Source organism: Phasianus colchicus, chromosome 9 (assembly GCF_987193195.1).
Source record: "Phasianus colchicus chromosome 9, bPhaCol1.hap1.1, whole genome shotgun sequence".
NCBI classification, from domain to species: domain Eukaryota; kingdom Metazoa; phylum Chordata; class Aves; order Galliformes; family Phasianidae; genus Phasianus; species Phasianus colchicus.
Window position 1 is genome coordinate 7,847,245 of NC_143444.1, and position 23,512 is coordinate 7,870,756.

The 23,512-nt window shown below is 51.2% G+C and overlaps 1 long non-coding RNA gene across 1 annotated transcript; it reads left to right on the top strand.

Annotated features, from left to right (window-relative positions):
* The first annotated feature begins 1,175 nt into the window (after positions 1-1,175).
* LOC149916802 (uncharacterized) lies at positions 1,176-17,142 on the top strand. Its single transcript, XR_016469094.1, has 5 exons — positions 1,176-3,781; positions 4,724-5,400; positions 8,361-12,159; positions 13,890-14,083; positions 15,933-17,142. It is a non-coding gene; the product is annotated as an uncharacterized LOC149916802 (long non-coding RNA).
* The last annotated feature ends 6,370 nt before the right edge of the window (positions 17,143-23,512 follow it).

Below are 23,512 nucleotides of genomic sequence, written 5' to 3' on the forward strand. Positions count from 1 at the left end.
AAATGATGTAATGCAGATACCTGTGCCAGGACGGATCAAGGCTCTGCATACCATGTACATTTACTAAAGCAGTGAATGAGACTTCTCCAAGCTACCCCCTGCAGGCAGTGCCAATACTGAAACGCTTTTCAGAAACAGTCAGCAAAGGGCCTCATCTGAGGGCTGCTTCATCTCTGTAAGGAAAGATCTTCAATGGAAAGAGTTCTGGCTAAAAGGAAACGATGGGTAAATGACCTGCTGAGAGAGGTGCTGTTCTGTAGGGACTGCGTCTTATTCTGAAGTGACCCAGAGGGGGAGGACAGCAAGGTGCAAAGCCATCCCAGGAGCTGTCATACATTAAGCATACGTCCTCCTCTAAACCCACATTGAGTTCTCAGCCACAGTCTCCCCTTTTTCAGCATCTTGCTTTCCCTTGGTATGCTGTGCTCTTGCTGTAGGGGGGTTTGATATCTAATTAAACTGCACCAGTATGCACAGCTTTATGCTGTTTGACTGTTCTGCTTAGGCAGTTGTGGTAATTAGGAACATCCAGTTATTCTGCTCATCGGGGTTAGCAGCCGGTGCAATTTGTACCTGTAAAAGCATAATGGTGAAAGTGTTTTGAACAAAGGCCTGTTTAATGGGGAAAGTAAATGGCTGGTGAAATGGAAACTGCTAGGCTTAACTGAAAGCTTATTAAAAAGATACTTGCCTGGAAGGTTAACTTGGATATCAAGTGCTCAGATGTGTGAAGGGAGTAATTAAAATGTGCGATGATTTCTGGGAAAAACCTGTTGAACCCTCAGCAAAGAAACTTCCACAAACTCCTGCACGAGCTGTGGGAAGTCCATTGCAACTTAATTTAGCCTGGGGATCATCATTTCTGTGCTTCCAAGCTTTAGTACAAGGGTTTGGAAGTCATCTGACCCTCTCTCGTTGCAGGTAATTCTCATCACCTGATGGTGTTGGTGAGCAGCGGAATGTAGAAATACAGAGATGGAGTGTTGGAAATAGAAGGGAGAACTGTGTTTTTATTGTGATTTTTCCCAAGCAGACCTGCTTCTATTCAAGCTGCCAGCACGGATGCAAGACCTCAGGTCCTTCTCACTTCTGGATGCATGCAGATGCACACCTGTTGTATGCTGTGTGTCTGTACAGATACCTGTTCAACACCACTGCAGTGCATGTGAGTTAAAAGCACAAGAGACTTTTAAACTGCTCATGGCATACACGACTAGGTCTGTAGACAGAGTATTTATTCCCAGTGTATTCACTTGAGAATACAACAACAGTTTTAAAATAGCTCGGGGATTGAGGAGTCTGTGTAAACACAAATAATATCCTCAATTTTAAGTACATCACTTTCTTCTCAGCTCTCCAAGTGTTACACAGCTTTGGTAATGGTCACGCAGTAATTACTGCAAGAGTGAAAAATAAAGCTAGGCTTCCCCCTGCCTGGCCAGTCCTTAGCAGCTATGATACTATCACAACACAAGCACATTTGTATGTTGTTTACAAATAAATTTATGTGCCTGCAATGTTGTAGCACAGCCAGGTAGGACCAGGGCTCACCTCTGCACAGGTTTTCTTCCCACTCTGAAGAACAGAGTAAGAAATCTGGAAGCAGCATCTGAGTCGAGTGAGATGTGGCCTCAGAGGGTGTGTGATGCTGGCAGCAATGTTGTTGAGGCCCAACCTGCTAACAAAGCCAATCAAAGCAAACTGGAAACGAGGACATCTCTCACTTTTGGTGTGCCTCCACAAACTGATGTGCTTTCTTGCCCCTGTTGAGACGGAAGACAGCCAGCTCTGAGCAAGGAAAGGCCTGGCCTGATTTGTTTAGTTCACATTCATAGAAAGGAGAAGCAAATTTAGGGGGGCTTCTAGCAGTTTCCAATGCAGAGCCTTGTTTAGTGCATTGTGCACTTGCCTGTCTTTTCACCTGACTTCCTTTTAAATACACGGATTGCTATAATTGCATTTTTGCTTCTCTTACCACAAAGCACCATTGAGGAAGAGCTTATAGTGACTTTTCTGTCACGTATTGCAAAGATTTGCTGGATGAGTGGGTACAGATGTATAAAATATGACCACAACCTCCAGCAGTGATTTGAGCATTTGCTTTCCTTCCAGACTGTTCCCCAGGTCCCTCCCAGAAGCACTTGTATGCAGGGGGTTGGACAGGCTGAAGCAGTGCTATGCAGACACTGGAGAAGCATATACCCCCCCCTGCTTCATCTTGCTTATGTGTAGGGCAAGGGGATGCTCATTCTAAAACTGCAGTGAGTACTTTACTTCCAGAAGGTCAGTGATAAACCCTGGGTATACTCAGTCTTGAAGTCCATGAGAGTAGAATCCTGGGATGCTTTGGCTTGAAGAACATCAGGAATTCTCTTATGCTGTTGTATGTGGCCAGCTGAGCTCTGGGGAGGAGCAAGTGTGGATGCTCTAAAGCTGATTTCCAACCAGAGGCTCTCTTTCTGTGCCCAAGATACCCAGGTGCAGCTGACTTGGGAAGATGCTGGATGGCAAGAGACAGCATGGAATGGGCTGCAGCTCCATCATGGAGTTGCTCCCAGGTTGTTGCTGGAAAGATCTTGCAGGCAGGTGCTGCAAACCTGGAAATGGAGCTCTGAAGCCTTTTGTGGGCTGGGGACCTAGCTGGCAAAAGGCTGCTTTTGTCACTAGTGGGGCTGGGTAAATCAGGTATTGACCAGTATGTCTCTCTGCTACCCTTTGGAAAACCCTTGGGTTTCAGCTTTTGAGGAGACAGCAATAACTAATAATTAATTATCAAAACAGGAGGAATAAATAAATCAAAAGAAGGAGCACCAAAATTGCTTCTTGCCCTTTTGTTCTTCTCAGCAAACTGGTGAGAACAGGATGTTCCCAGCAGTAACTTTTAATTATTTCACTGTTGCACATCTCTTTTATGCTGCAAGTTAGAAATGTCAGTTTAATTTTCTTTTAATTGCCTCAGCTACCAGGTACTTGAGAAAAGCCATTTTCTCCAACCCTCTGCTCCCTGTTCTTGGCCTGAGAGAGGAGCTTATTGATGTGAAAACACTCCGTGCTTTGGGAAGGGGCTGTCCCAGGAGGAGAGTGAAGAGTGCAAATATTTTGCTTGTAATTACTGGACCTGGTGTGCTGTAGGTGAGAGAGTTGTCCATAGCACTGCTCAGTGGCAGCATAGAGAGATGAGGTTTCAATGTGGTTTTCCACAGCCATTCCAGTGTGGGATTTAAACCTAGTGGTCAGGGTTCTCCCCACCCCATGCAAAGCATATGGTGGCAAGAGCCACTATTGTTAATTCCAGAGGCCCTGATGCTCTGCCAAGTTTCAGGTCCAGTAGTTGTTTCGCATCTTGGCTCACATGTTGCAATGTCAGGTGAGCAGCAGAAGCCTCTCCAGGATGGCTCAGCAAAGAAAAAAGCTGTGCGTTAATGCAGAATCATGCAGTATAAAAAGCCCCAATCTTAATAAAGGTCACCTGGCTGCCCAGAGCATTTCCAGAGAAATAAAAATAGCGAGAGGATGAGAAAGTAGTGAGGACACGTGGGAGCTGTGACAGCACTGGTGGGAAAGTTGCCCCACAGGCTCAGCAGGAAAGTGCCCGGCGTGCCACCAGCAGAACAAATCAGGACTGATGCTTTGCTTATATTTTCACTCATTCTCTTTGCAGCTTTGCCAGCAGCTCCGCAGGCTCTGCCCTGCACCATGTGAAGCAGCCCTGGGAGCTCGTGCTGGAGGAAAGCGTCTGCTCCCACGCTGCTGCAAGGCAGGAGACGTGGGAGGAGGGCAGGTGAGCACCACTTCTCAGTGTGGCACAACACTGCTTTTCTCTTTTTCATCTCTATAGACAGTGGCTGGCTCTCTCCATGCACATCAGAAAGTCCTATGTAGGGCTGGATTGGAGCCCATCTCCTTTGCCATCTCTAGGCTGTAGTTGGTGCCATCAAGGCAGGGGACTGCAAAACGTGTCCCCAGGCAGTGCTGTCACCCAGCTGGGAGCTGGGTCCTGCCAGCACTGGGGAGGGTGGCAGGCTGGAGAGAGCTCTAGGCATTGTAAAAGGTAATTTTGATGAGCATTCCTTCCCTTTAGTGTCTTTGAAATAAGGGATAAACTTGTAGTTAAGGGAAAATGCCCTCCCTGCTCGGGTCTGTGAACAACGTGCTCTGGACTGATTTCTAACTGCAGCAGAGATCTATGCTGAAGATGCAGCCAAGGAAAAAAAAGCCTTGTAAAATGCCATCTACATTATTAAAAAAACAAAACAAAACAAAAAAACCCAAAAAACAACCTCAAAGCCCTGCATCCCGGGCAAGAAAACAGTGATTTAAGAAGATGCCACAAAATCTCAGAGCTGTATCTCACGGTTTACAACCTTGCAGCAAAACCATCTGACATAATCTATAGAATAGCAACCAGGTATCTCTGTTTGTGCATGGCTGTTGTTCTGCTGGTGCAATAATGCTGGTTTTTTGTTTTTTGTTTTTTTTTTTCCAGTTCTATGCCTCTTCCTTTTTCTTGACCAATTGCAGCTGTCCTAAGGTCAATCCCAGCCCCTGTTGTGGACTGGGTTGCTCTTGCCAGTTTGTGGGGTGGTGAAGGTGACACATGGCATCACAGCATTTTTCTGTTCTCTCCCCATGGGAACCTAACTCACTGTGTGCAAGGGTGAAGCTGAAATCTGTTTTGCATGGCTCGCCTGCAATGCTCACTTAAAATATGCTTCCCTTGCAGGTATTGCTGGCTGCTAACTACGGTATTTTCTGAAATGAACACAAAAAGAATCACATCCAGAACCAGCACAGCAATCAGATGTTTTTTTTTTTTTTCCCCCTTCTCCCTACCGTATTCATCAGTTCAGGAGGCTGTGATGCCAAGTGGCAACTCCATATGGGTAAATATGAATTTGAATGGCTGTCAGGGGAGGATCAGCACCTAGCGATGCCTTCAGGGTGCAGCAGCCTGATGTATTACAGACAGCCAACGAGACTGACTTTGCCTGTCAGTGCAACGAAGAAGCACTGCTCTGCTGTAAGGCAGGGAATAGGGCAAGCAGCCAGGACACAGAGCCCCAGGGAGCTTTGAAGGGAAGTGAATGTGGGCTGATGTCCTCATCCCTGCAGCACGTGGATAAGACATTTGGTTCTTTGTGATGTCTGCTCTTTTTGTGGTCCCTGAATGACCCCATGGTGGGGTTCGTCCTTTCCTGCTGTGCACCTTCCTCTTGCATCATCTGGCTGGTACTCATTCCCTCCACCATCTATTCTCCAGCAATTAATGCTAGATGTAACATCACCATGCTGTTTCCTTCAGAAATAGCCTACCAGGATGGGTAAGCAGCCATCTAGATCCATGCAGAAGCCTGTCACACTGACTTTCAGCCTGGCTTTGGGGAGAGTCTCTGCCAGCAGGTAAGCAGCTAGGAATAACAACCCACATCGCTCTGGTGTCTGGCTGTAAGGGACCTCATCAATCTGTTCCCATGTCACCTTCTGTGGTACTGTCACTCCTGAGTTTTGGGGCTACCGTCAGCCTCAGGCTGTGCTTGGGGATGCCAGCTATCAATATAATACCCTTATAATCAGGTGTACAGCCACTTAGAAAAGTGCAGCTTAAAAACATTTAACAAATAGGGCTGGAAACCCGATTCCTTCTCTAAAGGTTAAACTTCTGAAATGCAGATAATTACCGCCGTTCTCCTCCCTTTGGTAACATCTTTTATCTTAAGCTGTAGAAACAATGTGTAAGTGCTTGAAAGGTTAAAATACATCAGTGTCTCATGGTGTGGCTCCTAGTTTAAAATAAATAAATAAATAAATAGCATCGTTGTGTTTCCAGATGATTAAACCCAGGCAGGGGGGAGCTGGAGGTGGCTGGTGGCACTCGGTGGGTGAATCACTGAGATTGCCACGGGCTCGCCTTAAGGCAGTTCAGGGCATCGATTTGGCTCAAAATCAGCATGGAGGGGATTGGATGGGACAGAGTCTGATGCGGGATGGAGACAGTCCCCTGCAGGGCTGCGTGGCGGGGTGTCCTGGCCGGCAGCGGGCAGCAGGTGGCATTGTCGCCTAGCGAATCCTGCTGGCAGCGCTGGGGACACGGACAACGTCACCCCCTCGATGGGTGGCACAGAGCCTCAGGCAGTGCTGGATGCTGGCCTCTAGGGATGTTCCGTGGCACTGGCTCCTTCGTGCAGGCAGCGCGGTGAGTGTGGAGGTGAGCAGGAGTAACCTGTTTCTGCCAGCATCTCGCCTGCCGTGCCTCAAAAATCAGGTGTCAGGTGGATAGGGACAGCTGGGGAAACTGAGGCAGGGAACGTGCCTGGGAATGGGATCCATGTAGCTGCTGTCCCCACCTCATGTCCCCCAGAGGGACCGCAGGGCACCATCAGCTGTACCCCAGGACTTTGTGCGGCTGTGTGTCCTATCTGATGGGACGTGAGCCAATGCTGTTGCGGTTTTTCCTTCTCTCCGAGCTGCTCTACTGCAGGGCTGCTGAGCTCAGGGAAACAGGAGCTGCTTGTGGCTGGGGCAGGCTCCTGAGGAGTTCTGCTGACTGCCCTAGGATAACAACATCGGTGGAGTGTGGGAGCTTCTGGGTGCCAGTGCTGCAGGCTGCCATATCTCACCATGGGTGTTGTGATGAAGAAGCCAGGTGATGTTAGAAAATTATTTTTGGGTTTCTGTGCTGCTGGTCCCCTTGGCCTCCCCGTTGTCTGACTGCAGCATGTTTGGGGTCAAGGTATTTCTGAGGAGATGGGCACTGAGCCACGTTTACCTGGGTTGTCCTCTGCTCCCTGATCAAAGGCTTCAAACTGGCACAAGTCCATGCTGGTGCCGAAACCCAAAGGTGTTTCTTCCAGCTGAGCACTCCTGATTCAGCGTTTCGGTTGCCAGCACTTTACAGCAGCTGTGAGATAACTAGAAGACACAGTGGGGCACTCCTCTTGGCCAGGCATCTCCTGATCAGCACAACACAGAGATAGTGGCTGTGCACACTCAGCACGCTGGGGATAGAGGTAGGGTCAGCAAAAGGATGTGTGGGTCGTGGAGGTGGGGAGGGGTCCAGCCCCGAACGCTGTGCTTTGGACCCAGCAGGGAAGGCTTTGTAGCAGGAATGTCTGAGAAGTTGGAAAGGGGTCTCTCCCAAAGGGGTGATTTGGGTGGAGGAGGAAAAATTTCTTTGCAGAAAGAGTGGTGAGGCATTGGCACAGGCTGCCCAGGGTGGTGGTGGTGGAGGAGTCACATCTCTGGAGGTGTTCCAGAACCGTGGAGATGCGACACTGAGGGATGTGGTCACTGGGCATGGTGGGGGCCTGCTGTCCTCTGTCACAGGGAGATCTAGAGATGAAAGCATGACAAAGAAACATGTGGACAATGCTCTCAGACATACGGTCTGGATTTTGGGTGCTCCCTTGTGGCGCTGGGAGCTGGATTTCAGACTGGCAGAGCCCTTCCCTTGTAGCAGAGGTAGGGAATGTGCAGGCTGTGCAGCCAGAAGGAGGCCAGTGTCAGCTCACAGCAGGTGATGACTATCTCCTGGACGTTGCCTGTGCCACGTAACCCTGCTGGGGGACGGAGTGCTGCCAGTGCCATAAACCCCCGTCGGTCTCTGCTGTCAATAGGCCTTATCTCTGAAAGGGAGTCTTATTAACAGGGAATGAACTTTGCCACCTGTGGCGTGCTCTTGAAACCTGCCTTGAGGTTCTCTGTGCCCAAATGAAACGGGAGGGTTTGTGAGGAAAAGGAAAACAGAGCAGGCAGTGCTCCGGGAGCAAGATGAGCACCCACCAACCTCTGTATGGCCCAGAGGCTGCACCCAAGCCTCTGAAATGTTGTGCAGAACCTGTTTGGGCCTTTAATTAACTAATGTCTGCCTTTGTGCTCCCAGTGGACCCTCTGCAGCAAGAACAGCTGCTAGCTGGTGGCTTGGGAAGGGTGAGGCATCCATTTTGCACCCCATCTGCTTGTGTGGACCTTCCTGTGCAGCTGCTTCCCTGCACTGTTTCAGGAAAAACAGCCCATTTCTGCCATGCTCTGTGCTCTTTGCTGTGGTGTGGGCTGCTAAGGGATCACGGAAGTGTCCTTCCAGGTGTGACATGGCCAGCAGGGCCTCCCCTGCCAGCCCGCTCCCCAGGAGCTGTGGTTAGCAGCAGTGTGCCAGCAGGCTCTGTTGGCAGGGAGGCTCTGAGCTTGGCAGCCTGTCCCGAGGCTTACAAAGCTGCATGTTGCTTTGTCCCACGTCTTCCTTGGAGACCGCAGCAGCAGAGGGCACTCTGTGTCCACGTGCCATCCCTGTGGGTGAGGATGTGGCCTCTCCAGGGTCATTGAGGGATGGAGCAGCTCCCTGACCTCTAGCCCTCTTCCCACAGCAATACCCAGACTGGGGCGATGGAAAGATTGGTCCTGATGGAGGAAACGAGGAGGCACTCGGCTCAACGAGCAGCGAAAATAGATCAAACAGCAGGAAGTCCGCTTTCTGACGGCGCAGGAGAGCCACGCAGTGGAAAGCACTGGTCCAGCAGGAGGTCATCCAAGACAAACATGGAACTGCTTTGCGGGGCAGCCCGGCTGGCGGGCAGGATGGGCAGGCATTCTGCCTCACTGCCATCCCTGCAGACGGTCAGGGAGGAGATATCCCAGCTCATGATAGGGAGAAGGAGCCCTTCTCACCACCACCTGAAGTGTCTGCTCGGTTCTTTCATCAGAATGAGTTTATCAGCCTGAGTAGCATCAGTGCAGAAGCGTCGAGTGGCTCGAGTTGGAAGGGACCTTAAAGATCATTGAGCTCCAACCCCCAATGGTTCTATGTGTCCTCCTCAGGGAGGTTGGCTCCAAACACAGCCTGGCTTTGTTCTGTTCCAGTGGAATGTTTGTATGGATGCAAACTTAGACCTAAATGTCCTACAGGGACATGATGCTCATAGAAGCAACTGCTCACCGAAACAAACAGGGAGTTGAATGGCACCTCTTGCATTGCTGTGGCACTGCTTGCATTGTTGTGCAGTGGCTTTTCCCAGGTGGAGATCAAGGAAGTAGAGATTGAAGACTCATGAGTGCTCTCGGATGGCATGTTCAACTGGCTTCCATGGGTCAGGAAGGGACATAGATTGAATTGAGGGGCGTTTTCTCCCCAGTTTCTTTGTTGGATGAAACTTGGGCTTGCCCAAGCGCTCTTGTCCTTGGTCAGTGATTTGGCAGTAAGTGTGTAACCATCCTGTCACCCCTACTTGTCTGCCTTGTTTCTGCAGGGTGGGACAGGAGGTTAAAGCTAAAAAGTGATCAAGTCCAACAGGGACCGCAGGCTTTGCATCTTTGGGCTGTACCTGAACCAGCCCCAGGCAAGCTGGTGCCCAAAGAAGCAGTGAATTCCCCATCCCGGGGAGTCTCCAAGGCCACAGATGGGCCCTGGGCAGACTGATCTGGTGGGGGGCAGCCAGCCCATGGCCAGGGGTGGGACTGGATGGGCTTTGAAGTCTCTTCCAAACCAACCATTCTGTGATTCTGTGGTTCTATGACTTATAACTGGCAAAGGTGACAGCTCCCTGGGCGTTCACTTGCTTGGAAACCTTTATCAGGAGAGTGAAGGTGATTGTTCGGGCTTGTTGATGTCCTCGGGAGATAGCCTGCAGGGAGGCTTTCTGACAGTCTGCAATCTCAGCTATTGCCCTTTGACAGCAGCAGAGATAAAGATACATGAACATCTCGCTCAGGAAGCTCCCTTCTCCTCTTGTGTCGTTCCTTGAGTCTGATAAATGCAGGTGAGACCTCTGCTCGCTGCAGGCAGCCTGCTGTTTTGCTTCCAGCAAGCCGTTGTGCTTTGTCTTGGCAGCAGTTAGAGTTTGGATTATTTAGTGTCCATTTGTCCCCTGCCTTGGGACAGTCCCTTGTGGTGGTTAGGAATCTTCTGACTTCCAGCACAAGCGCATCTGTGGCCGGCTTCTTGCTCATTTGTTCTTGAGCCAGAGGACAGTGCTGGCACAAACAGCTCTTCTCCCTGCCTGCACTCCTCGATGTTGATTCGAAATAGTCTTTCTTTGGCCTTGGGTTTCAGAGGGATGCGTTTCAAAACCAGAAATAAATGGGCTTGAAATATTTCCCATAATTTTTTTTTGCGAAATCTTGACCCTCTGATAGTAAGATTAGAAGAAAGATAACAAAATCAGCATTCAGGCTGGGACAACTGTTGTTAAGTAGACAACCCGCTGAAGTCAGTGCTTCTTGTTTACAATTGAACTCATGAATTTTTAGATATTAATGTATGAAGGATTGAGTAAACAACCATTGTGCCTCTAAGGAATGAGTCCCAGGCTGTCCTGAGCTGGAATACTTTGTACTTTCCTGATTGCCTTCCAAGAATTTCAAATTACTTTGTAACAGAAAAACAAGTCTGCTTCAGCAGACGCGTGCGAGGTTCTCGGGACAGCCTTAATTCATCTGCAGTGGGATGTGGCTGGTTTTGGGGCACGGCTGTGTATCTGGGTGTGGGATGCTGAGCATGGAGGTGTTCTAGTGAGGTGAGGACAACACTTAGGCCAGCAGAGCCATAAGGAACCTATTAAAACTTTGCTGCAGAGTGGAGGTCAATCTGTAGCCCTGTTGGTCCCCATTCCCAGCTTGATGGACATGGGGATGCACCATACACTGGCGCATCAGTGTGGCTAATGGGAGAGGTGAAGGGATGCTGGTAATCACATAGCATGTAAGGGTGAGCAGAGGAACCTGCTCCCTAACCTGTAGCCTTTTGGGAGCAGCTGGGATGCTTTGGGGTATGGGTGCACAGGAGCAGCCCCAAGGACCAGGTGTTGAAAGGATGTGTGGCCAGGGACATTCCCTGTGGTGCAGACTATTTTATGGACCCATGGGCTTTCCAGGCTCGTTGAAGCATTTCTGAACACAGTGGCCCTGGCCACAGGCTGTGCAAATTGCCCCTCATTTCTGGCTGTCCTACACTCAGTAAATGCTCTTCAGGAGCAGCCAGCCCGTTGCCTTCGACCAAAAATAACACCTGGGACCAGAGGGCAGGTATGCTTGAACGTCCCTGCCCATCTGGGCTGCCCCAGTGTTGTGTAACTTATGTTTGTGCTGTCCTGTCCCATGCACCACATGGGTGCTTTGGTGAAGCAGACAGGATGGGGCCCTCGCTACCTGGGTCGTGCTTGGGTTTGGTTTCAAAGCCAGCAGCCTGGAGCTGTGGAAAGAGTCATGAATTCGGGTTACCAAACCATCTGCTGGCTGCATTTTGAAAAGCAATTAAAGCAAAACTGTTTCCAGGCCTTCTGTTTGCAAGATGTAGTTTAAAGAGAGCTAGCCAAGCCAGGATTTGCCTGATCCTGCCTCAGCTCTAAGCATGAGTTAATTTGATCTAATCCCTGTGCTGTGAGGTGAGGAGATCCCCACTGAGGAAGTGTGCAGGTAAGCAGGGCTGTTGGCACAGAGGTTTCTATAATAATGAAACGCATGGGACTGGCATTTGGATTATTATTTTTATTGCTTCTAATCAGAAGCAATACCTTGTTACATAGGGCTTAAAGGAACAAAAAATAGGATGCAAGAACCCTTCTGCAACGTGGAGGATGAGGAGTGTTCCTTGAAGGTAATGGCATCGAGATGCCCTTGCGAAGATGCTCCTGTGTTTGGCTTTGGAGACTTGCAGGAGGCAACCATGGCACCTGGACCGTGCATCCAACAAGCAGGACGGGATGCTCAATGCTCTGGTGGTCCCAAGACCCCCTTGGCCATGCCTCCTGTGGGACAAAAGAAGAAAAAAGCCCCCGAGAACAGCACCGAGCTGAGACAGCCACTTATGCAAGAGCTGGCAGTGGGGCCGGCCGCACCGAAAGGCAGCGGGTGCCAGCGGGGCGCGAGTGGCTCTGCGTCCTCCTGTTTGCTCAGCAGCTTTCGTGTGGCGGGGGAGCGGGGCGAGGGCACGAGATTCCTGCACACTGAACTCCTCTGTTCCTCTCGGCAGGGTAAACAGGACAAAAAACAAAGCCCCAAGCCAGCGCCCGCCTCCGAGGTTGCCTCCTGCCAGCCACCCCGGGGTGTGTGGAGGTGATGGGGCCACTTTCAGCCTCTGCGGGCTGATTTTTGGATGCTGTTTTCTTGGGTAGGTGAGTGTTGTTCCTGGTGAGGAGCGAGCAGGACAAATGGGGCAAAGCACCTCAGCAGGTATGTATGGATAGGGATCAACAGCCCAGCCCTGCATCCTTGGTGAGCTGAGGATGGGTGTTCCTATGATGACCCCAGGCTGGGGGCTGCGCAGATGCTGATCAGATTGAGTGTTCCCTGTGAGGGCTGTAGGTGTCCCAGCAGTGCAGAGCCCTATCATAGGTACCATGAGGTGCAGGGAGCAAGGAGAGTTGAGCACTGCTCTTCTCTGCAATAAGCTCTGTATCATTTTACTCAGAAAGCTGTTCTTCTTTAGTTGCAGTTTCCCTCTGGAACAATATCCAAGCTCTCTTGTCCCTGTCAGTGACAGAGGGTGATAGGGCTGACCTCAGCCCTTTCCCAACGTGGTATTAGCTAATCCAGCTCCCCAGGGACACAGCTGTGGGGCTGGTCCCATGCCAGCCCCAGCCCATGCCAGCTCTCCTGCATTTCCACAGAACTGTGATTGCAGCACTGCAGCCTTGCGCAGGGCAAGGTGAGAAGGCAGGAAGTTTGAAACACTAGAGAGTTTCCTTTCAAATGGGATTTGCATCAAAGAAGCCTGTATCTAACTTGATGCAGCTTGGTTTGCTGTAGGGCTGCCACGAAGCTGCTGGGAAATGCTAAAGCAGCACGGTGGGAAGGTTGTTTTGATGCTGTGCATCTGTCCTGTGTTGTCTGTCCTGGAGCCATATGAGAGCCGGGGTGCACAGAGGGCTCTGGCTGCACTGACTTGGAGTAGGGGAGGGATATGGGGGGCTGAAGGGTGGCATGCCTGAGCAGCAGTGGGTGCTGAACTCCTCTGTACCCATTGGGATCTCAGCAGGAGCAGTCAAGTCTTGGGGCCACTACCCAACCCTCTCAGCCTGGGGTTTGGTGAGAGCTTTCTCATGAGATTCCTACCCTGTGCTTGATGGGTTGGAAATACTGCAAGAGCAGCCCTTTTTTGTTGTTGCTCTTGTTTTTATTCTCCTGATGTTTGTCTCTTTCCACTTCCGTCCCTGGCCAAGGCAAGCAATGCCAAGGCACAAGAGGCAGGCACACCCAGCGGGGTGGGGGGGCAAGTGCCCTCAACCCACAGGAAAAGGGAAACAGAAGGGAAAACCCATAGCTGGCACCAAGGAGGCTTAACCCATGGTCTGTTCTGTCCAGACATGGGGAGTGACACGGTGACCACCAGGATGCAAAGCCCCAGGGATGTGTCTTGGCACCGCATGGGACAATACCAGGGGTCTTATGGCACAGCCCCCCCTCCTTCACCCCACTTTGAGCTGCAATATGGTCACAAGCTGCATTAGCAGGAAGGGATCAAGCGCTCAAAAGCAGCGCGGGATCAAAGCTTTCTAAACACTCAGGGCATTTGGCTTGGGAGGTTTTGTTCCATCTATTTATAGCGGTGGGGCCAAGCGAGTTCAGAGTTGGAGGCAAACTTTTCCGAAGCTGGGGGACGTTTGGAGCGGGAGAGGGAAAGGGAACTTGGCCAGGCCCATCTTCAACATGCATTGACTCCTTCCCTTAGGTATGTGTTGCTCTCCATGACACACTAACAACAAGCCCGCATAGCAGAGCCTGGCTGAGGCTGCAAAGATTGAAAGCAAAAATGTGAATTGGCTGGGAACGGGAACATGAAATAGAGAGTTTCCAAACAGCAAAGCCGTAGCATTTGAAAGTGAAAATTGTTTCCTTACCAATGTGTTTTCACCCTTGGGTCAACATCCTTCAATTACAAGTATGCTCGTGTTGTTTTCCAGGTGAAAGCTGGTGAGGATTCCAGGGCAAAAAAAGGGTTAAGGGCATCCTGAAGCATATGCTATGCTTATAAGTGGAGAGGAGGGATCTTCTCATCTACAAGAAGAAATTTTTGTGGTGTAACAGAAGAACATGTTGGTTTTCCCCTGTAGGCAAAATCAGGTTTTTAACTGCAAGCAAGCAAACCAAAGAGCAGGTAAGACTGTGCAACATCCAAACCATCGCCCTGACAGGGCACACAGGCAATAGCTGGGGTTTTCCTGCATCTACCAAGTGAATGGTGCTGGCAGTGTTTAATATTGAGTAATCCTTCAGGGAGTGCTGCATGATCTCTGATGCTTTTAGAGACAGAATTCTGTGACCTAGGGGCGACAGTAGTGATACAAAGCTCATTGATAGAGGACACAAGGTCTTTCAGCTAGAAGAGCAATAGCATACGTTAAAGTAGGACTTTGATGTCTGGAGGTGGCAGAGAAGAGTCACCACCTGAATGCTGTCATTCAAAAGGCAGATGCACATTTAGAATATCAGAATTATTAAGGTTGGTAGGGCCACTACAATCAAGTCCAACTGGCCAACCCATCACCACCATGGCTTTCAGTGCCGCATCTATGTATTTCTTGGGGATTCTCATGTCTCTCCACTGACATTAAATCCTCCAGGTCAGGACCCACCAAGATGTCTGCTGGAACAGGCGGTGCAGATCTGACCATCCTTATTCCAGAAAATGTCAGCTGGGGGCAAGCACGTTGCAAATGAAGGTGAAGGAGGCATGAAGACTGGAGGTGATTGTCCCTCGGTTTTCCAGCTTGGCAGCGGCAGGCACTGAGCCCAGTTTCCACCCCTGCCAGGCAGAAGAAAATGTTCTTCTCCTTTTTGCCTCCTAATGATGATGACAGTGCTCCTCTTGCATTGTGTGTGTCCTTAATGCTGAAAGACCCTTCTTGTGCTTGGTGCTAGTGTTCCCAGCCCTTGGCTTGGGCAGAGTATGCCAGCCAACTGGACAACCATTCGTTCCTCTGAGAGCCTGTCTGTTCTGCAATTAAGAGACAAAATGCCCACCACTGTGGCTGGAAAAAGGTTTTAATTAAAATCCTTTGGTGTTGGCCTTGACTGGACTGTAGAGTGAACAGGAGGAGGGCAGGAGACCGAGGTCATGTCTTGGGTCACCTCAGCAGAGCATCCCTGAGCTGGGGCTGAGCACAAGGCAGGGCCTGGTTTTTAATTGCTTTTTTTTCTTTTCCTATTTTCCCTTGGGTGACCTGTCCAAGAGATGGTCACAAGCAGATAGGATACTGCCAACCCAAAGTTGGGACAGTTCCTCAGGTCCTTTGTGTCTTAATGAGGAACCATGAATAGGAGTTCACATCACACGCAAATGAAAACACCTCACCCTTACCCTAATGAGTGTCACTCTTAAGATGCTTTTGTCCTGCACTTTGCTTGGCTTGGAGAGTTGCCTGGGGCCCTGTCTCCTAAGCTGCTGTCACCTTCCCCATCTCCCATGGCCAGCAGGAAGGTGAAACGGTAGACAATGTTTTAGGACCTGTAATATGTGTGGTTCCCCAACTCTCTGTATCTACAGATGCTACAGTTTGCTCCCCTGGGGAAAGCCAAGGAAATTCATGGAAGCATCACCAAATAAGCCCAAGGAAGCAGGAAGGAAGCAAATAAGCCCGAGGACCAGGAAGGGTCTCCATGTCACCCTGTTTGCTTACGTGATAGCCAGTTCTGTGGGCCTTTTTTTGTTCCCTCTGTTCAGGACAAAGTGATGGATTTTCTGGTTTGCATGCTAATGAGTAAGAAAGATTAATCATATTATCGCTAAGGTTGGAAGGGACTGCTAATATAATTTAGTCCAACTCCAACCCATCCCCACCATGCCCACTAAGTTATGTCCCTTGTGCAGGGTGGAGTGGCCATCCAGCAATGTGGCATGGCATTCATTTTGCCTCTGGCCTGGAGAAATCAATGGTCTTTTACAAGCTTAAAAACAAAAATATATTATTTTCTACTGCTGTTTAAATGCTTCTCTCTTGCCTTAGGTTGTGATTTTGCACTGTACAGTCTGAGCACCACAGGAGCTCCTCAGCCCATGTGAAGGAGATGGCATCAAGGCAAACTGAGAGCTTGGTGGATGGATTTGGGGTGGATTGCTACATGGCACAGCACGAGCCCATCCCTCAGAGCCAGGGCCATTCCCTGTCAATGGCAATGTCCAACCCTACGTGCAGGATGTGGCATGCAGGAGAGCAGCAGGGGCATCCCATGTGGGCATCAAGGCAGATCCCTGCACAAGCCCTTTTTGGAGATGAAATCAACATTTTAGGATAGTGACAGGGGGACTTATTTTACTGTTCCCATAGAAAAATGCCCTTTTGGATGCCAAAATACAGCAGACAAAGGTGCTGGCCACATTTTCTCCCTTCCTTTCAAACCGCTTTCTGCACAGTGACGTTTCCCATTTCCAAACCCTGCTCTTAATTTCTTATTCCTTCCTTTTCCCCTCCTATTTCCCCTCCCTCCCTCTGAGCCCCCTGGGACCGGGCCCCTGCCCGGGGAGCCCTGGCCGTGTGCCCATGGCAGCTCCTGGCACAATGGGCACATTCAGCCGGGCACCGTGCAGCGAGGAACAAACCAGGCAAGAATATGGGACCCCCCCCCCGACCCCCCATTGCCTCCCCCAAATAGCAGTGCAAGAAACAAAGCGGCTGAGGCCGTGTCCCAGTGCGCCGGCGGAGGCGAATTGGAATCCAGCATCACAAAACCAGCCCTGTGCATGCTCCATTCACGACGCAGGCGCGCGGGTGTCCTGCTCCCCCCTCCCTGCCTCCATCCCCCCAAAATCTCCAAATCTGCCCGGTAACACCGAAGCAGGCTCCCTTTTCCCAGGCTTCGGCCAATCTGCGCGCTGCCAAGGCGGCGGTGCAGGGAACGGCATGTTTTCCTTCTCCCTTTCTTCCTCCCGAGCCGCTTGTTTTTCTTCGGGGATGGAGGGGAGGTGCTGGGCTGAGCTCATGGGCTGCCCCCGCTTTAGCACACGTGTCCTTTCCCCATAAAAAAAATGATAATAATAATAAAGGTTCAAAGGAAGCCTTGTTTTTCACTGCAGGCAGATAAGAGATTTTTTGGGGGGTGGGATAAAGGAGGGGAGGAGAGTAAGGAAATCAGGCTTTCATCCTCCCCACATCCAACCAGACGTTTTCTTGCCCGTTCCTCGTTGCTTTTCTCCCCCTCCTGTCAGCTTTGCTGTTTTTCCTCCTCTCCAGCTCCTAGCTCACAGCAGCTGCTGTGCTCGCAGGAGGCTGGGTGGCTGTAAATCACTGCAGGATGGTTTATGGTGGCTGCCGGCTCTGCTCCAGCCCGCTGCCCTTCCAGACTGCCTGGGAACAGCTGGTGTTAGTGCAGGGAGAGAGGCTCCAATCCATCCCCATGCTCCCACCACAGCCCACCCCTGTGTCTTTCTGCAGGTCCCTCAGACCCAGCTGTCGATTGCATGGTGCCAAATAGTAATGAAACACTGTTGGGGCTTGCCTGTAGATGGGCACAGAGAATGTTGGTGGCCAACGTATGAGATGTGCATGGAGCACATGGAGGTGTTGGGGTAGTGAGCATTAGATTGCAATCCCAGAGCCTGTGTGTGCTATAAGGGCAGGGTGCTTGGCTCTGGGACCCTCTAGCCACATGGGTTAACTACTCCTTGATGCCTGCTTCCATGCACAGCTTTATCTTGATGCAGCAATGCCTGATTGGATGGAGGATGCCAGCTTGCACACCGCCATAGGAGCTCTATATTCAGCAGCAGGGATGCATCCTACCAAAGCCTGGGTTATCCATTGGGTGAAGGAAACTGCAGGGAAGGAGCTGTTTGTGCAGGGCTGTGCCAAGCTTTGGGAGACGGCTGCAAGAGCCTGGTGAGGGCACGATGTCCCTGTGTGCTCCACCCAGGGAGAGGCTGCACCCAGGCTGCTTGCATAAACTGTTTGTGCAGGGTGAGGAGAGCCATGGCCCAGGGCACTGAGCAGCTCTCTGTGCTGGGTCCTTAGTTCCTGGAGCCTTTTGCTCCTGTAACCTTCTTTTCCCTGTTTCTCATCCCCTTTCCTTGAGCCTACTGTTATATCAGGACACGTAGAAGCTACAGATGCATGGTGCATGGATAAGCAGTACAACCCATCACTTCCTAGCTCTGCACACCCCCAGCGTGGATCCAGGAGGAGACACAGTCTTGAGATTGACCTGAACATAGGTGGAATAAAGATGCGTGCAGCAAGGTCACTGCTCCAGTTGCCCATAGGCGCAGTTGCTGGGTACTACAGGGCTAACTATTGTGTTCATAGGGAAAGCCTCAGCACTGGCTCACTCAGGCTTCACTGGGTAATAGTATAAAGGCATGGAGCGTGGGGTATTCTATAGGATGGTGTAGAATCACAGAATCGTTAAGGTTGGAAAGACCACTAAGATCATCTAGTTCAACCATCAGCCCTTCCCCACCATGCAACCATGACCCTCAGTGCCAGATCTCCACGGGTTCTTGAGCACCTCCAGTGACAATATAGGATATGGGCACAGTCTACAACTAGCTGTGGGAAACACCAGGCAAAACAGCAGCTCAAGAGCTGAACTGCATACAGGATGTGGCTGCAGTGTGAGGAAATGTGTTGGTTTTGCTCAAGTCTAAAGTAAAGAAGAGATTGAGCTCAGCCCGGAGGACACCCAGAGCAACAGAAGTGACCTTCCCACTGCTTTTCAGACCTCAGAGGAGATTTCCCTGGCAGAGTGACTCAGTTTTCTTTGCAGCAAAGATAATCTTCCTCCTCCCTCCTTCCCCCCCACCCGAATACTCTGTCTTTCTGGCTTTGCACCAAATAGCAAAGTCAACATGAAATATACTCTCATTTGCTGGGCCTCCTCTTCCCAGCCATCCTTCAGCAAAGAGGAGTGATGAAGCATCTGCTTTTTTACCCACAGCCCCGTTCCAGGGCTGGGTCTTTGTTTTTTCTTCAGAGGTGGTGCCAGGAGCTTGGAAACCCTTTCAAACCCACAGTGTATGGTGAGGAGCAGCGCTGCTGGGATGAAGAAACTCACACATTCATCTGCTGCAGCTTTCTTGCACCAGCTCTTCATTTCCATCCCATGGAGGGGACCACAGTGGACCCACAGGATGGCCCTGGGACCAGATGGTGGACGTGGGTGAATGGACACACTTTCCACACCAGAATTCAAATACCATTTCTAGATACCAGAATGCAAAGAAGTGAGAATGCTGGCATGGGGCTGTGCATGCAAACACATATATTGCCACTTTGGGGCTGCCTTCCATTTAAAATTTACAGTGCAGATTCTTCCAGCAGCACTTCCAGGATCCTGTGCTTCTTTCCAGATGACTCTGGCAATTGGCAGTGTCTCCACAGCCCTTATGCTGCTGTGTATGGGGTGAGGCTTCCCCCTGAGCTGCTGCTTCTCCCTATCACCTGCATCCCTGTGTACTCTGCTATCCAAAGGTTCTTTCCAAATGACATTTCCTGCAGTAGTAAAAAAGGGAAAACACGATTTGCATTGCAGCCAAGGATTGTCTGTGCTCTACAGCTCTACACTGTGCATGCAGTTGGGTATGGCAAAGCCTTCGAGCCCCATTCATCCCAGGCACCCTCTGCACCCAGATCTCTTGCACACATGACAGCCTGCTCCAAGCCTCATGGACACATGTCCACTCTCATGCTCCCAAGGGAAGCCCCCAAGATACCAAACATTCAGACCCCCCTTTGTTCCCTTCTTGTACCATTTGATTGCAAATCCTGCACTGCAGCACTGGGGCTCTGCCCATGTGGGACCTGACTCTGTGCACAACGAGATGAAGAACAAATTCCCCTTGAATCTTGCTAGGACCCAGGCTGGTACAGTTTTGCATATGTTTATAGGGCAGCAGCAGCATCAAATTGCATCTCCAGGGCAGCAGAACTGTAGAGCAGCTCCTCAGTGATGTGCAGTGTTTTGGCACTGCTTACAGAAAACCCAGATTTTGTCAGATAGGTGCGTGCTGAACTGGGGATTACTGCTGATCTGGGAAGCGGGGCTGGGGACCCTTCAGCCCTTCTGCCTGAAGAGGGGGCAATTCTCACAGCCATCACTCCTACCAGCATAGGAACTGGGGAAAAAAAATCCTTAAAGCAGCTTCTTACATCTCTGCTGCCCTTGGGGTTGGAGCCCAGGGGATGCTATTTGTCACAGCCCAGTCTGCACCCAGCAATGGCAATGTTGGGCAGTGCCAACGCTGGGCAGTGATGCACCACATCAATGTTACATCAGGAAGAAAGCAGCCTTCAGGAGCAGGCATGGGCTGATGTGTGATGCTGTCACTGATCTGGGAGTGCTGCTGTGCCACCAGCACCACCCACGCCGTTCTGCACCAGCGCTGCCTTGCTGCTGGCTGTGAACACCTCACGCCCACACGTGTTGCACTAAAAGCAAACACTCAGCCCTCCAGCGTCACCGATGCAACCCTTCTGCAGCAGCAAGGATGTTTTACACTGTAACCCAAGGGCATCTGGCAGATCCCAGCAGCCCAGGACACTCAGCCTCCTCAGGCCATAGCTTGCAGGCAAACTTTGCACCAGCAGCATTATCCCACGCATGCTCCAGCCCCATTGCAAGCACAGCATCTTGTCCCAGGGCATACACAGCTTCACCTTGCTCAAAATCTGGGATCACCATCAAGACAACTTTATTAGGTCCAGAGCGTACGTGCACAGAGGTCCTCATTACCTTGGGTTAAGGATGCTGGATATAGAAGAGCATTCTGAAATGTAGCACCTCTTCCAGGATCTCGGCTGCTGCAGCTGATCTTGGCCATGCAGCCACACTGCAGGTTGAGATGAGCTAAAATAAACAGCGATCCCATGCAAGCCTCTGGACGAGCTGTGTTTGGAGCAGAGCCGGGTGTGAAGCCAGGAATGTCTCAGCACTGGGCAGCCCGTCCCAAGGATGTGCCTTTCCAAAGTAACCCACCCAGAGGCAAAAATGAATTGCCCGAATGCTCAGGATGTGCTATGGTATAGGCAAAGAGCTGATCATCTTCTCCCTTCTCACCAAAGCGTCAGCACCTGGGGATGGCCAGGCATCCCCCAGCCAGACTGCGAGGCAGGGGCGAAGGATGTAACGAGGTGCTGACAATGAGGAAGCAGCAACAGGGACATAAATCACAGCTGGAGGCTCGGACGGCTCTGTCCTGACCTGTGAGCTGACCTTGGCTGCACTGCTTGAGCTCCTCATGGCCCTGGCTGGGAAACCCAATGGATAGAGAGGGTGACAGCAAGGCTGGGCCCAGACTATAAATTTCCTGGAGATGAAGTAGCTGACTGCACTCACAGACAGTGTGCTTTGGGCTCCGAGCACCATCCTGGTGGGACAGCAATGGAGAGGCAGCTGGGGACCTCAGTGGGGATGCTCACATCACAGCTGTGCTCACAGACACACCTGTATCTACCTCATTGGCTGGGGACTTATTAAAGCTCACAGGGACAGAGGAACGATTGCACCCTGTTCTGTCCCATTATTCATGCAGCCCCAGGGGCAGACTTTACTTTTGCTTCTGCCCCCATCCATTACCTTGCTGTAGCTGCAGCAGTAAAACCAAAAGGAGAGGGACTGTGCCACGCGCTTGCAAGCACAGAGGAGCGGCGTGGATGCAAAAAGCAGGAAAAAAAAGCCCTCCTCATTTATGTAGAAATACACATATAGATGCTCACATGGAGTTTTTCTGGCTGCCTGCCAGAGCTGCATCTGCTCCTCGGAGTACAGGGCACAAGACCACTCGCTATCTGGCTTTTTGATGAGAAGAATTTCAATAATTTTTGGCACGCTCAGGAAGGGGTGGGCTCACACCATTGGCCTAAAGCTCACGACCATTGAGCACTATGGGAAAGCAACACTAAATGCATCTCTTCACGCAAAATACCTGGGGAAACATGGGGACACCTCCACACACCTCTCTCCATGGGCCGTGTGGAGCCCTTTACATCCCTCACCCAATTCTTCCTTCCCAGCCATCCCCACCTCACCGCTGAGCTTCAAACTCATTTATGCAAAGCCAAGGAGGGAGAAATACGATTACTGGGTCAGAGATTTATCTCCTGCAGGACACTGTGTCTGCTGAAACAAAACTTGCCATTTGTACGGCCCCAGTAATTTCATAAGCAGCCCTGGATGCGGGGATGAGGTATGGCTGTGCCCAAGGAGCTGCCTTCATTTTGACAGATGTGCCGCTCCATCCATGCCAGCTCTGCTCTGCCCATGCTTTGCAGGGAGCAGCTGGGGAGAGGACCCCAAAGGGGCTTTTACACAGGAGCAGAGCTGCAGCCCCGGTGCCCACCTGCACAGATCTACCCATGCTGCAGGGATGGACACATCCCAGGCTGCTGGGCACTAATTATAGCCAGTGCCTGCTTGCCAAGGAGGTGCTGGGACTCAGAGCAATGTGCATTTCCCTGCCCCGTGAGCCTGTTTTCCAAGGAGCGTGGCTCACGTGGTAAATCAGCACTCAGGTTCCATGAATGGACTCATGTGAGCTGAGCCCCTCAAACAGCCAATGCTGCACTTCTCATAATCTGGGACTTTTTCCAGCAAGCTGTGTCCAGGAGAGGGCAGGGCAGACTGTGACCACGCAGGGCAGCCGACATTTCAGGAGCCGTGATTTCCAGCCAAGGTCAAGCTAGAGATGCCCTTTTCCTCCTTGCTTTGGGTGCTGAAACCCTGCTTGCAGAGCCTTGCAGCAGCACAGCTTGTTCCTTTGCTTTCCCCAGGCTGTCCCCACTCACACCGTGTTCCTGGTGCTGAGCCATCCTCTGTTGAGAGGCTCCGTATGCCCTGGAGAACACAGCTGATGTTAACAGCTGTGAACAGATTGCAGTGGGTGAGGGTGCTGCAGCCATACCAAGCACTGGGGGCAGCAGGGGCAGAAACAGGACTGATGTATCCCCAGCGTAGAGCACCTCCAGTAGCTATCCCCTGGCCACAGATATGTTAGGAGATGTCAGAAATCCCCTCCCCACGGGGTGATGTGCCAAGATTGGCCACCAGAAGTGAAGGCAGCAGCTGGGAAGGCTGGAGCCAAAGAATAGCTTAGGTTGGAAGGAAAGTTAATAACCACAGAGTTCTAACTCCTGCCATGGGCTGGCTGCTCCTCACCAGCTCAGGTTGCCCAGGGCCCCATCAATCCTGGCCCTGAAGGAAACTGAGGAGGAGCTGGGTGGGAGGAGATGACCAGAACAACCAGAGAGCTGAGCACTTTCTGAGCAATGCTTTCTCCCAAAACAACATCCTTACCCCCTCCTGGGACTCACCTGGCCTTGCCCCTGTTAATGTTTAACCCTGCTGGGCAGGATGGCACACTGGTGCTGGTACAAGCGTGGTGTCATTCGGAGGCGTTGTCACCATGAGGGGACACCCATGGATGGAGGGATGTGCGTGCCCACTGGCATCAGCACCCAGCTCCCTCAGTTAGGGTGAAGCAGCTTTGTGGGGGTCATGCAGGGACACTCTGAGGCCGTGGGATCCACTGCACCAGGGGACCAGCTGTGGGGCTTGGAGCTCCTGGGGAGCTCGTGGTGGGGGAGCTGAGCTGTGAGGT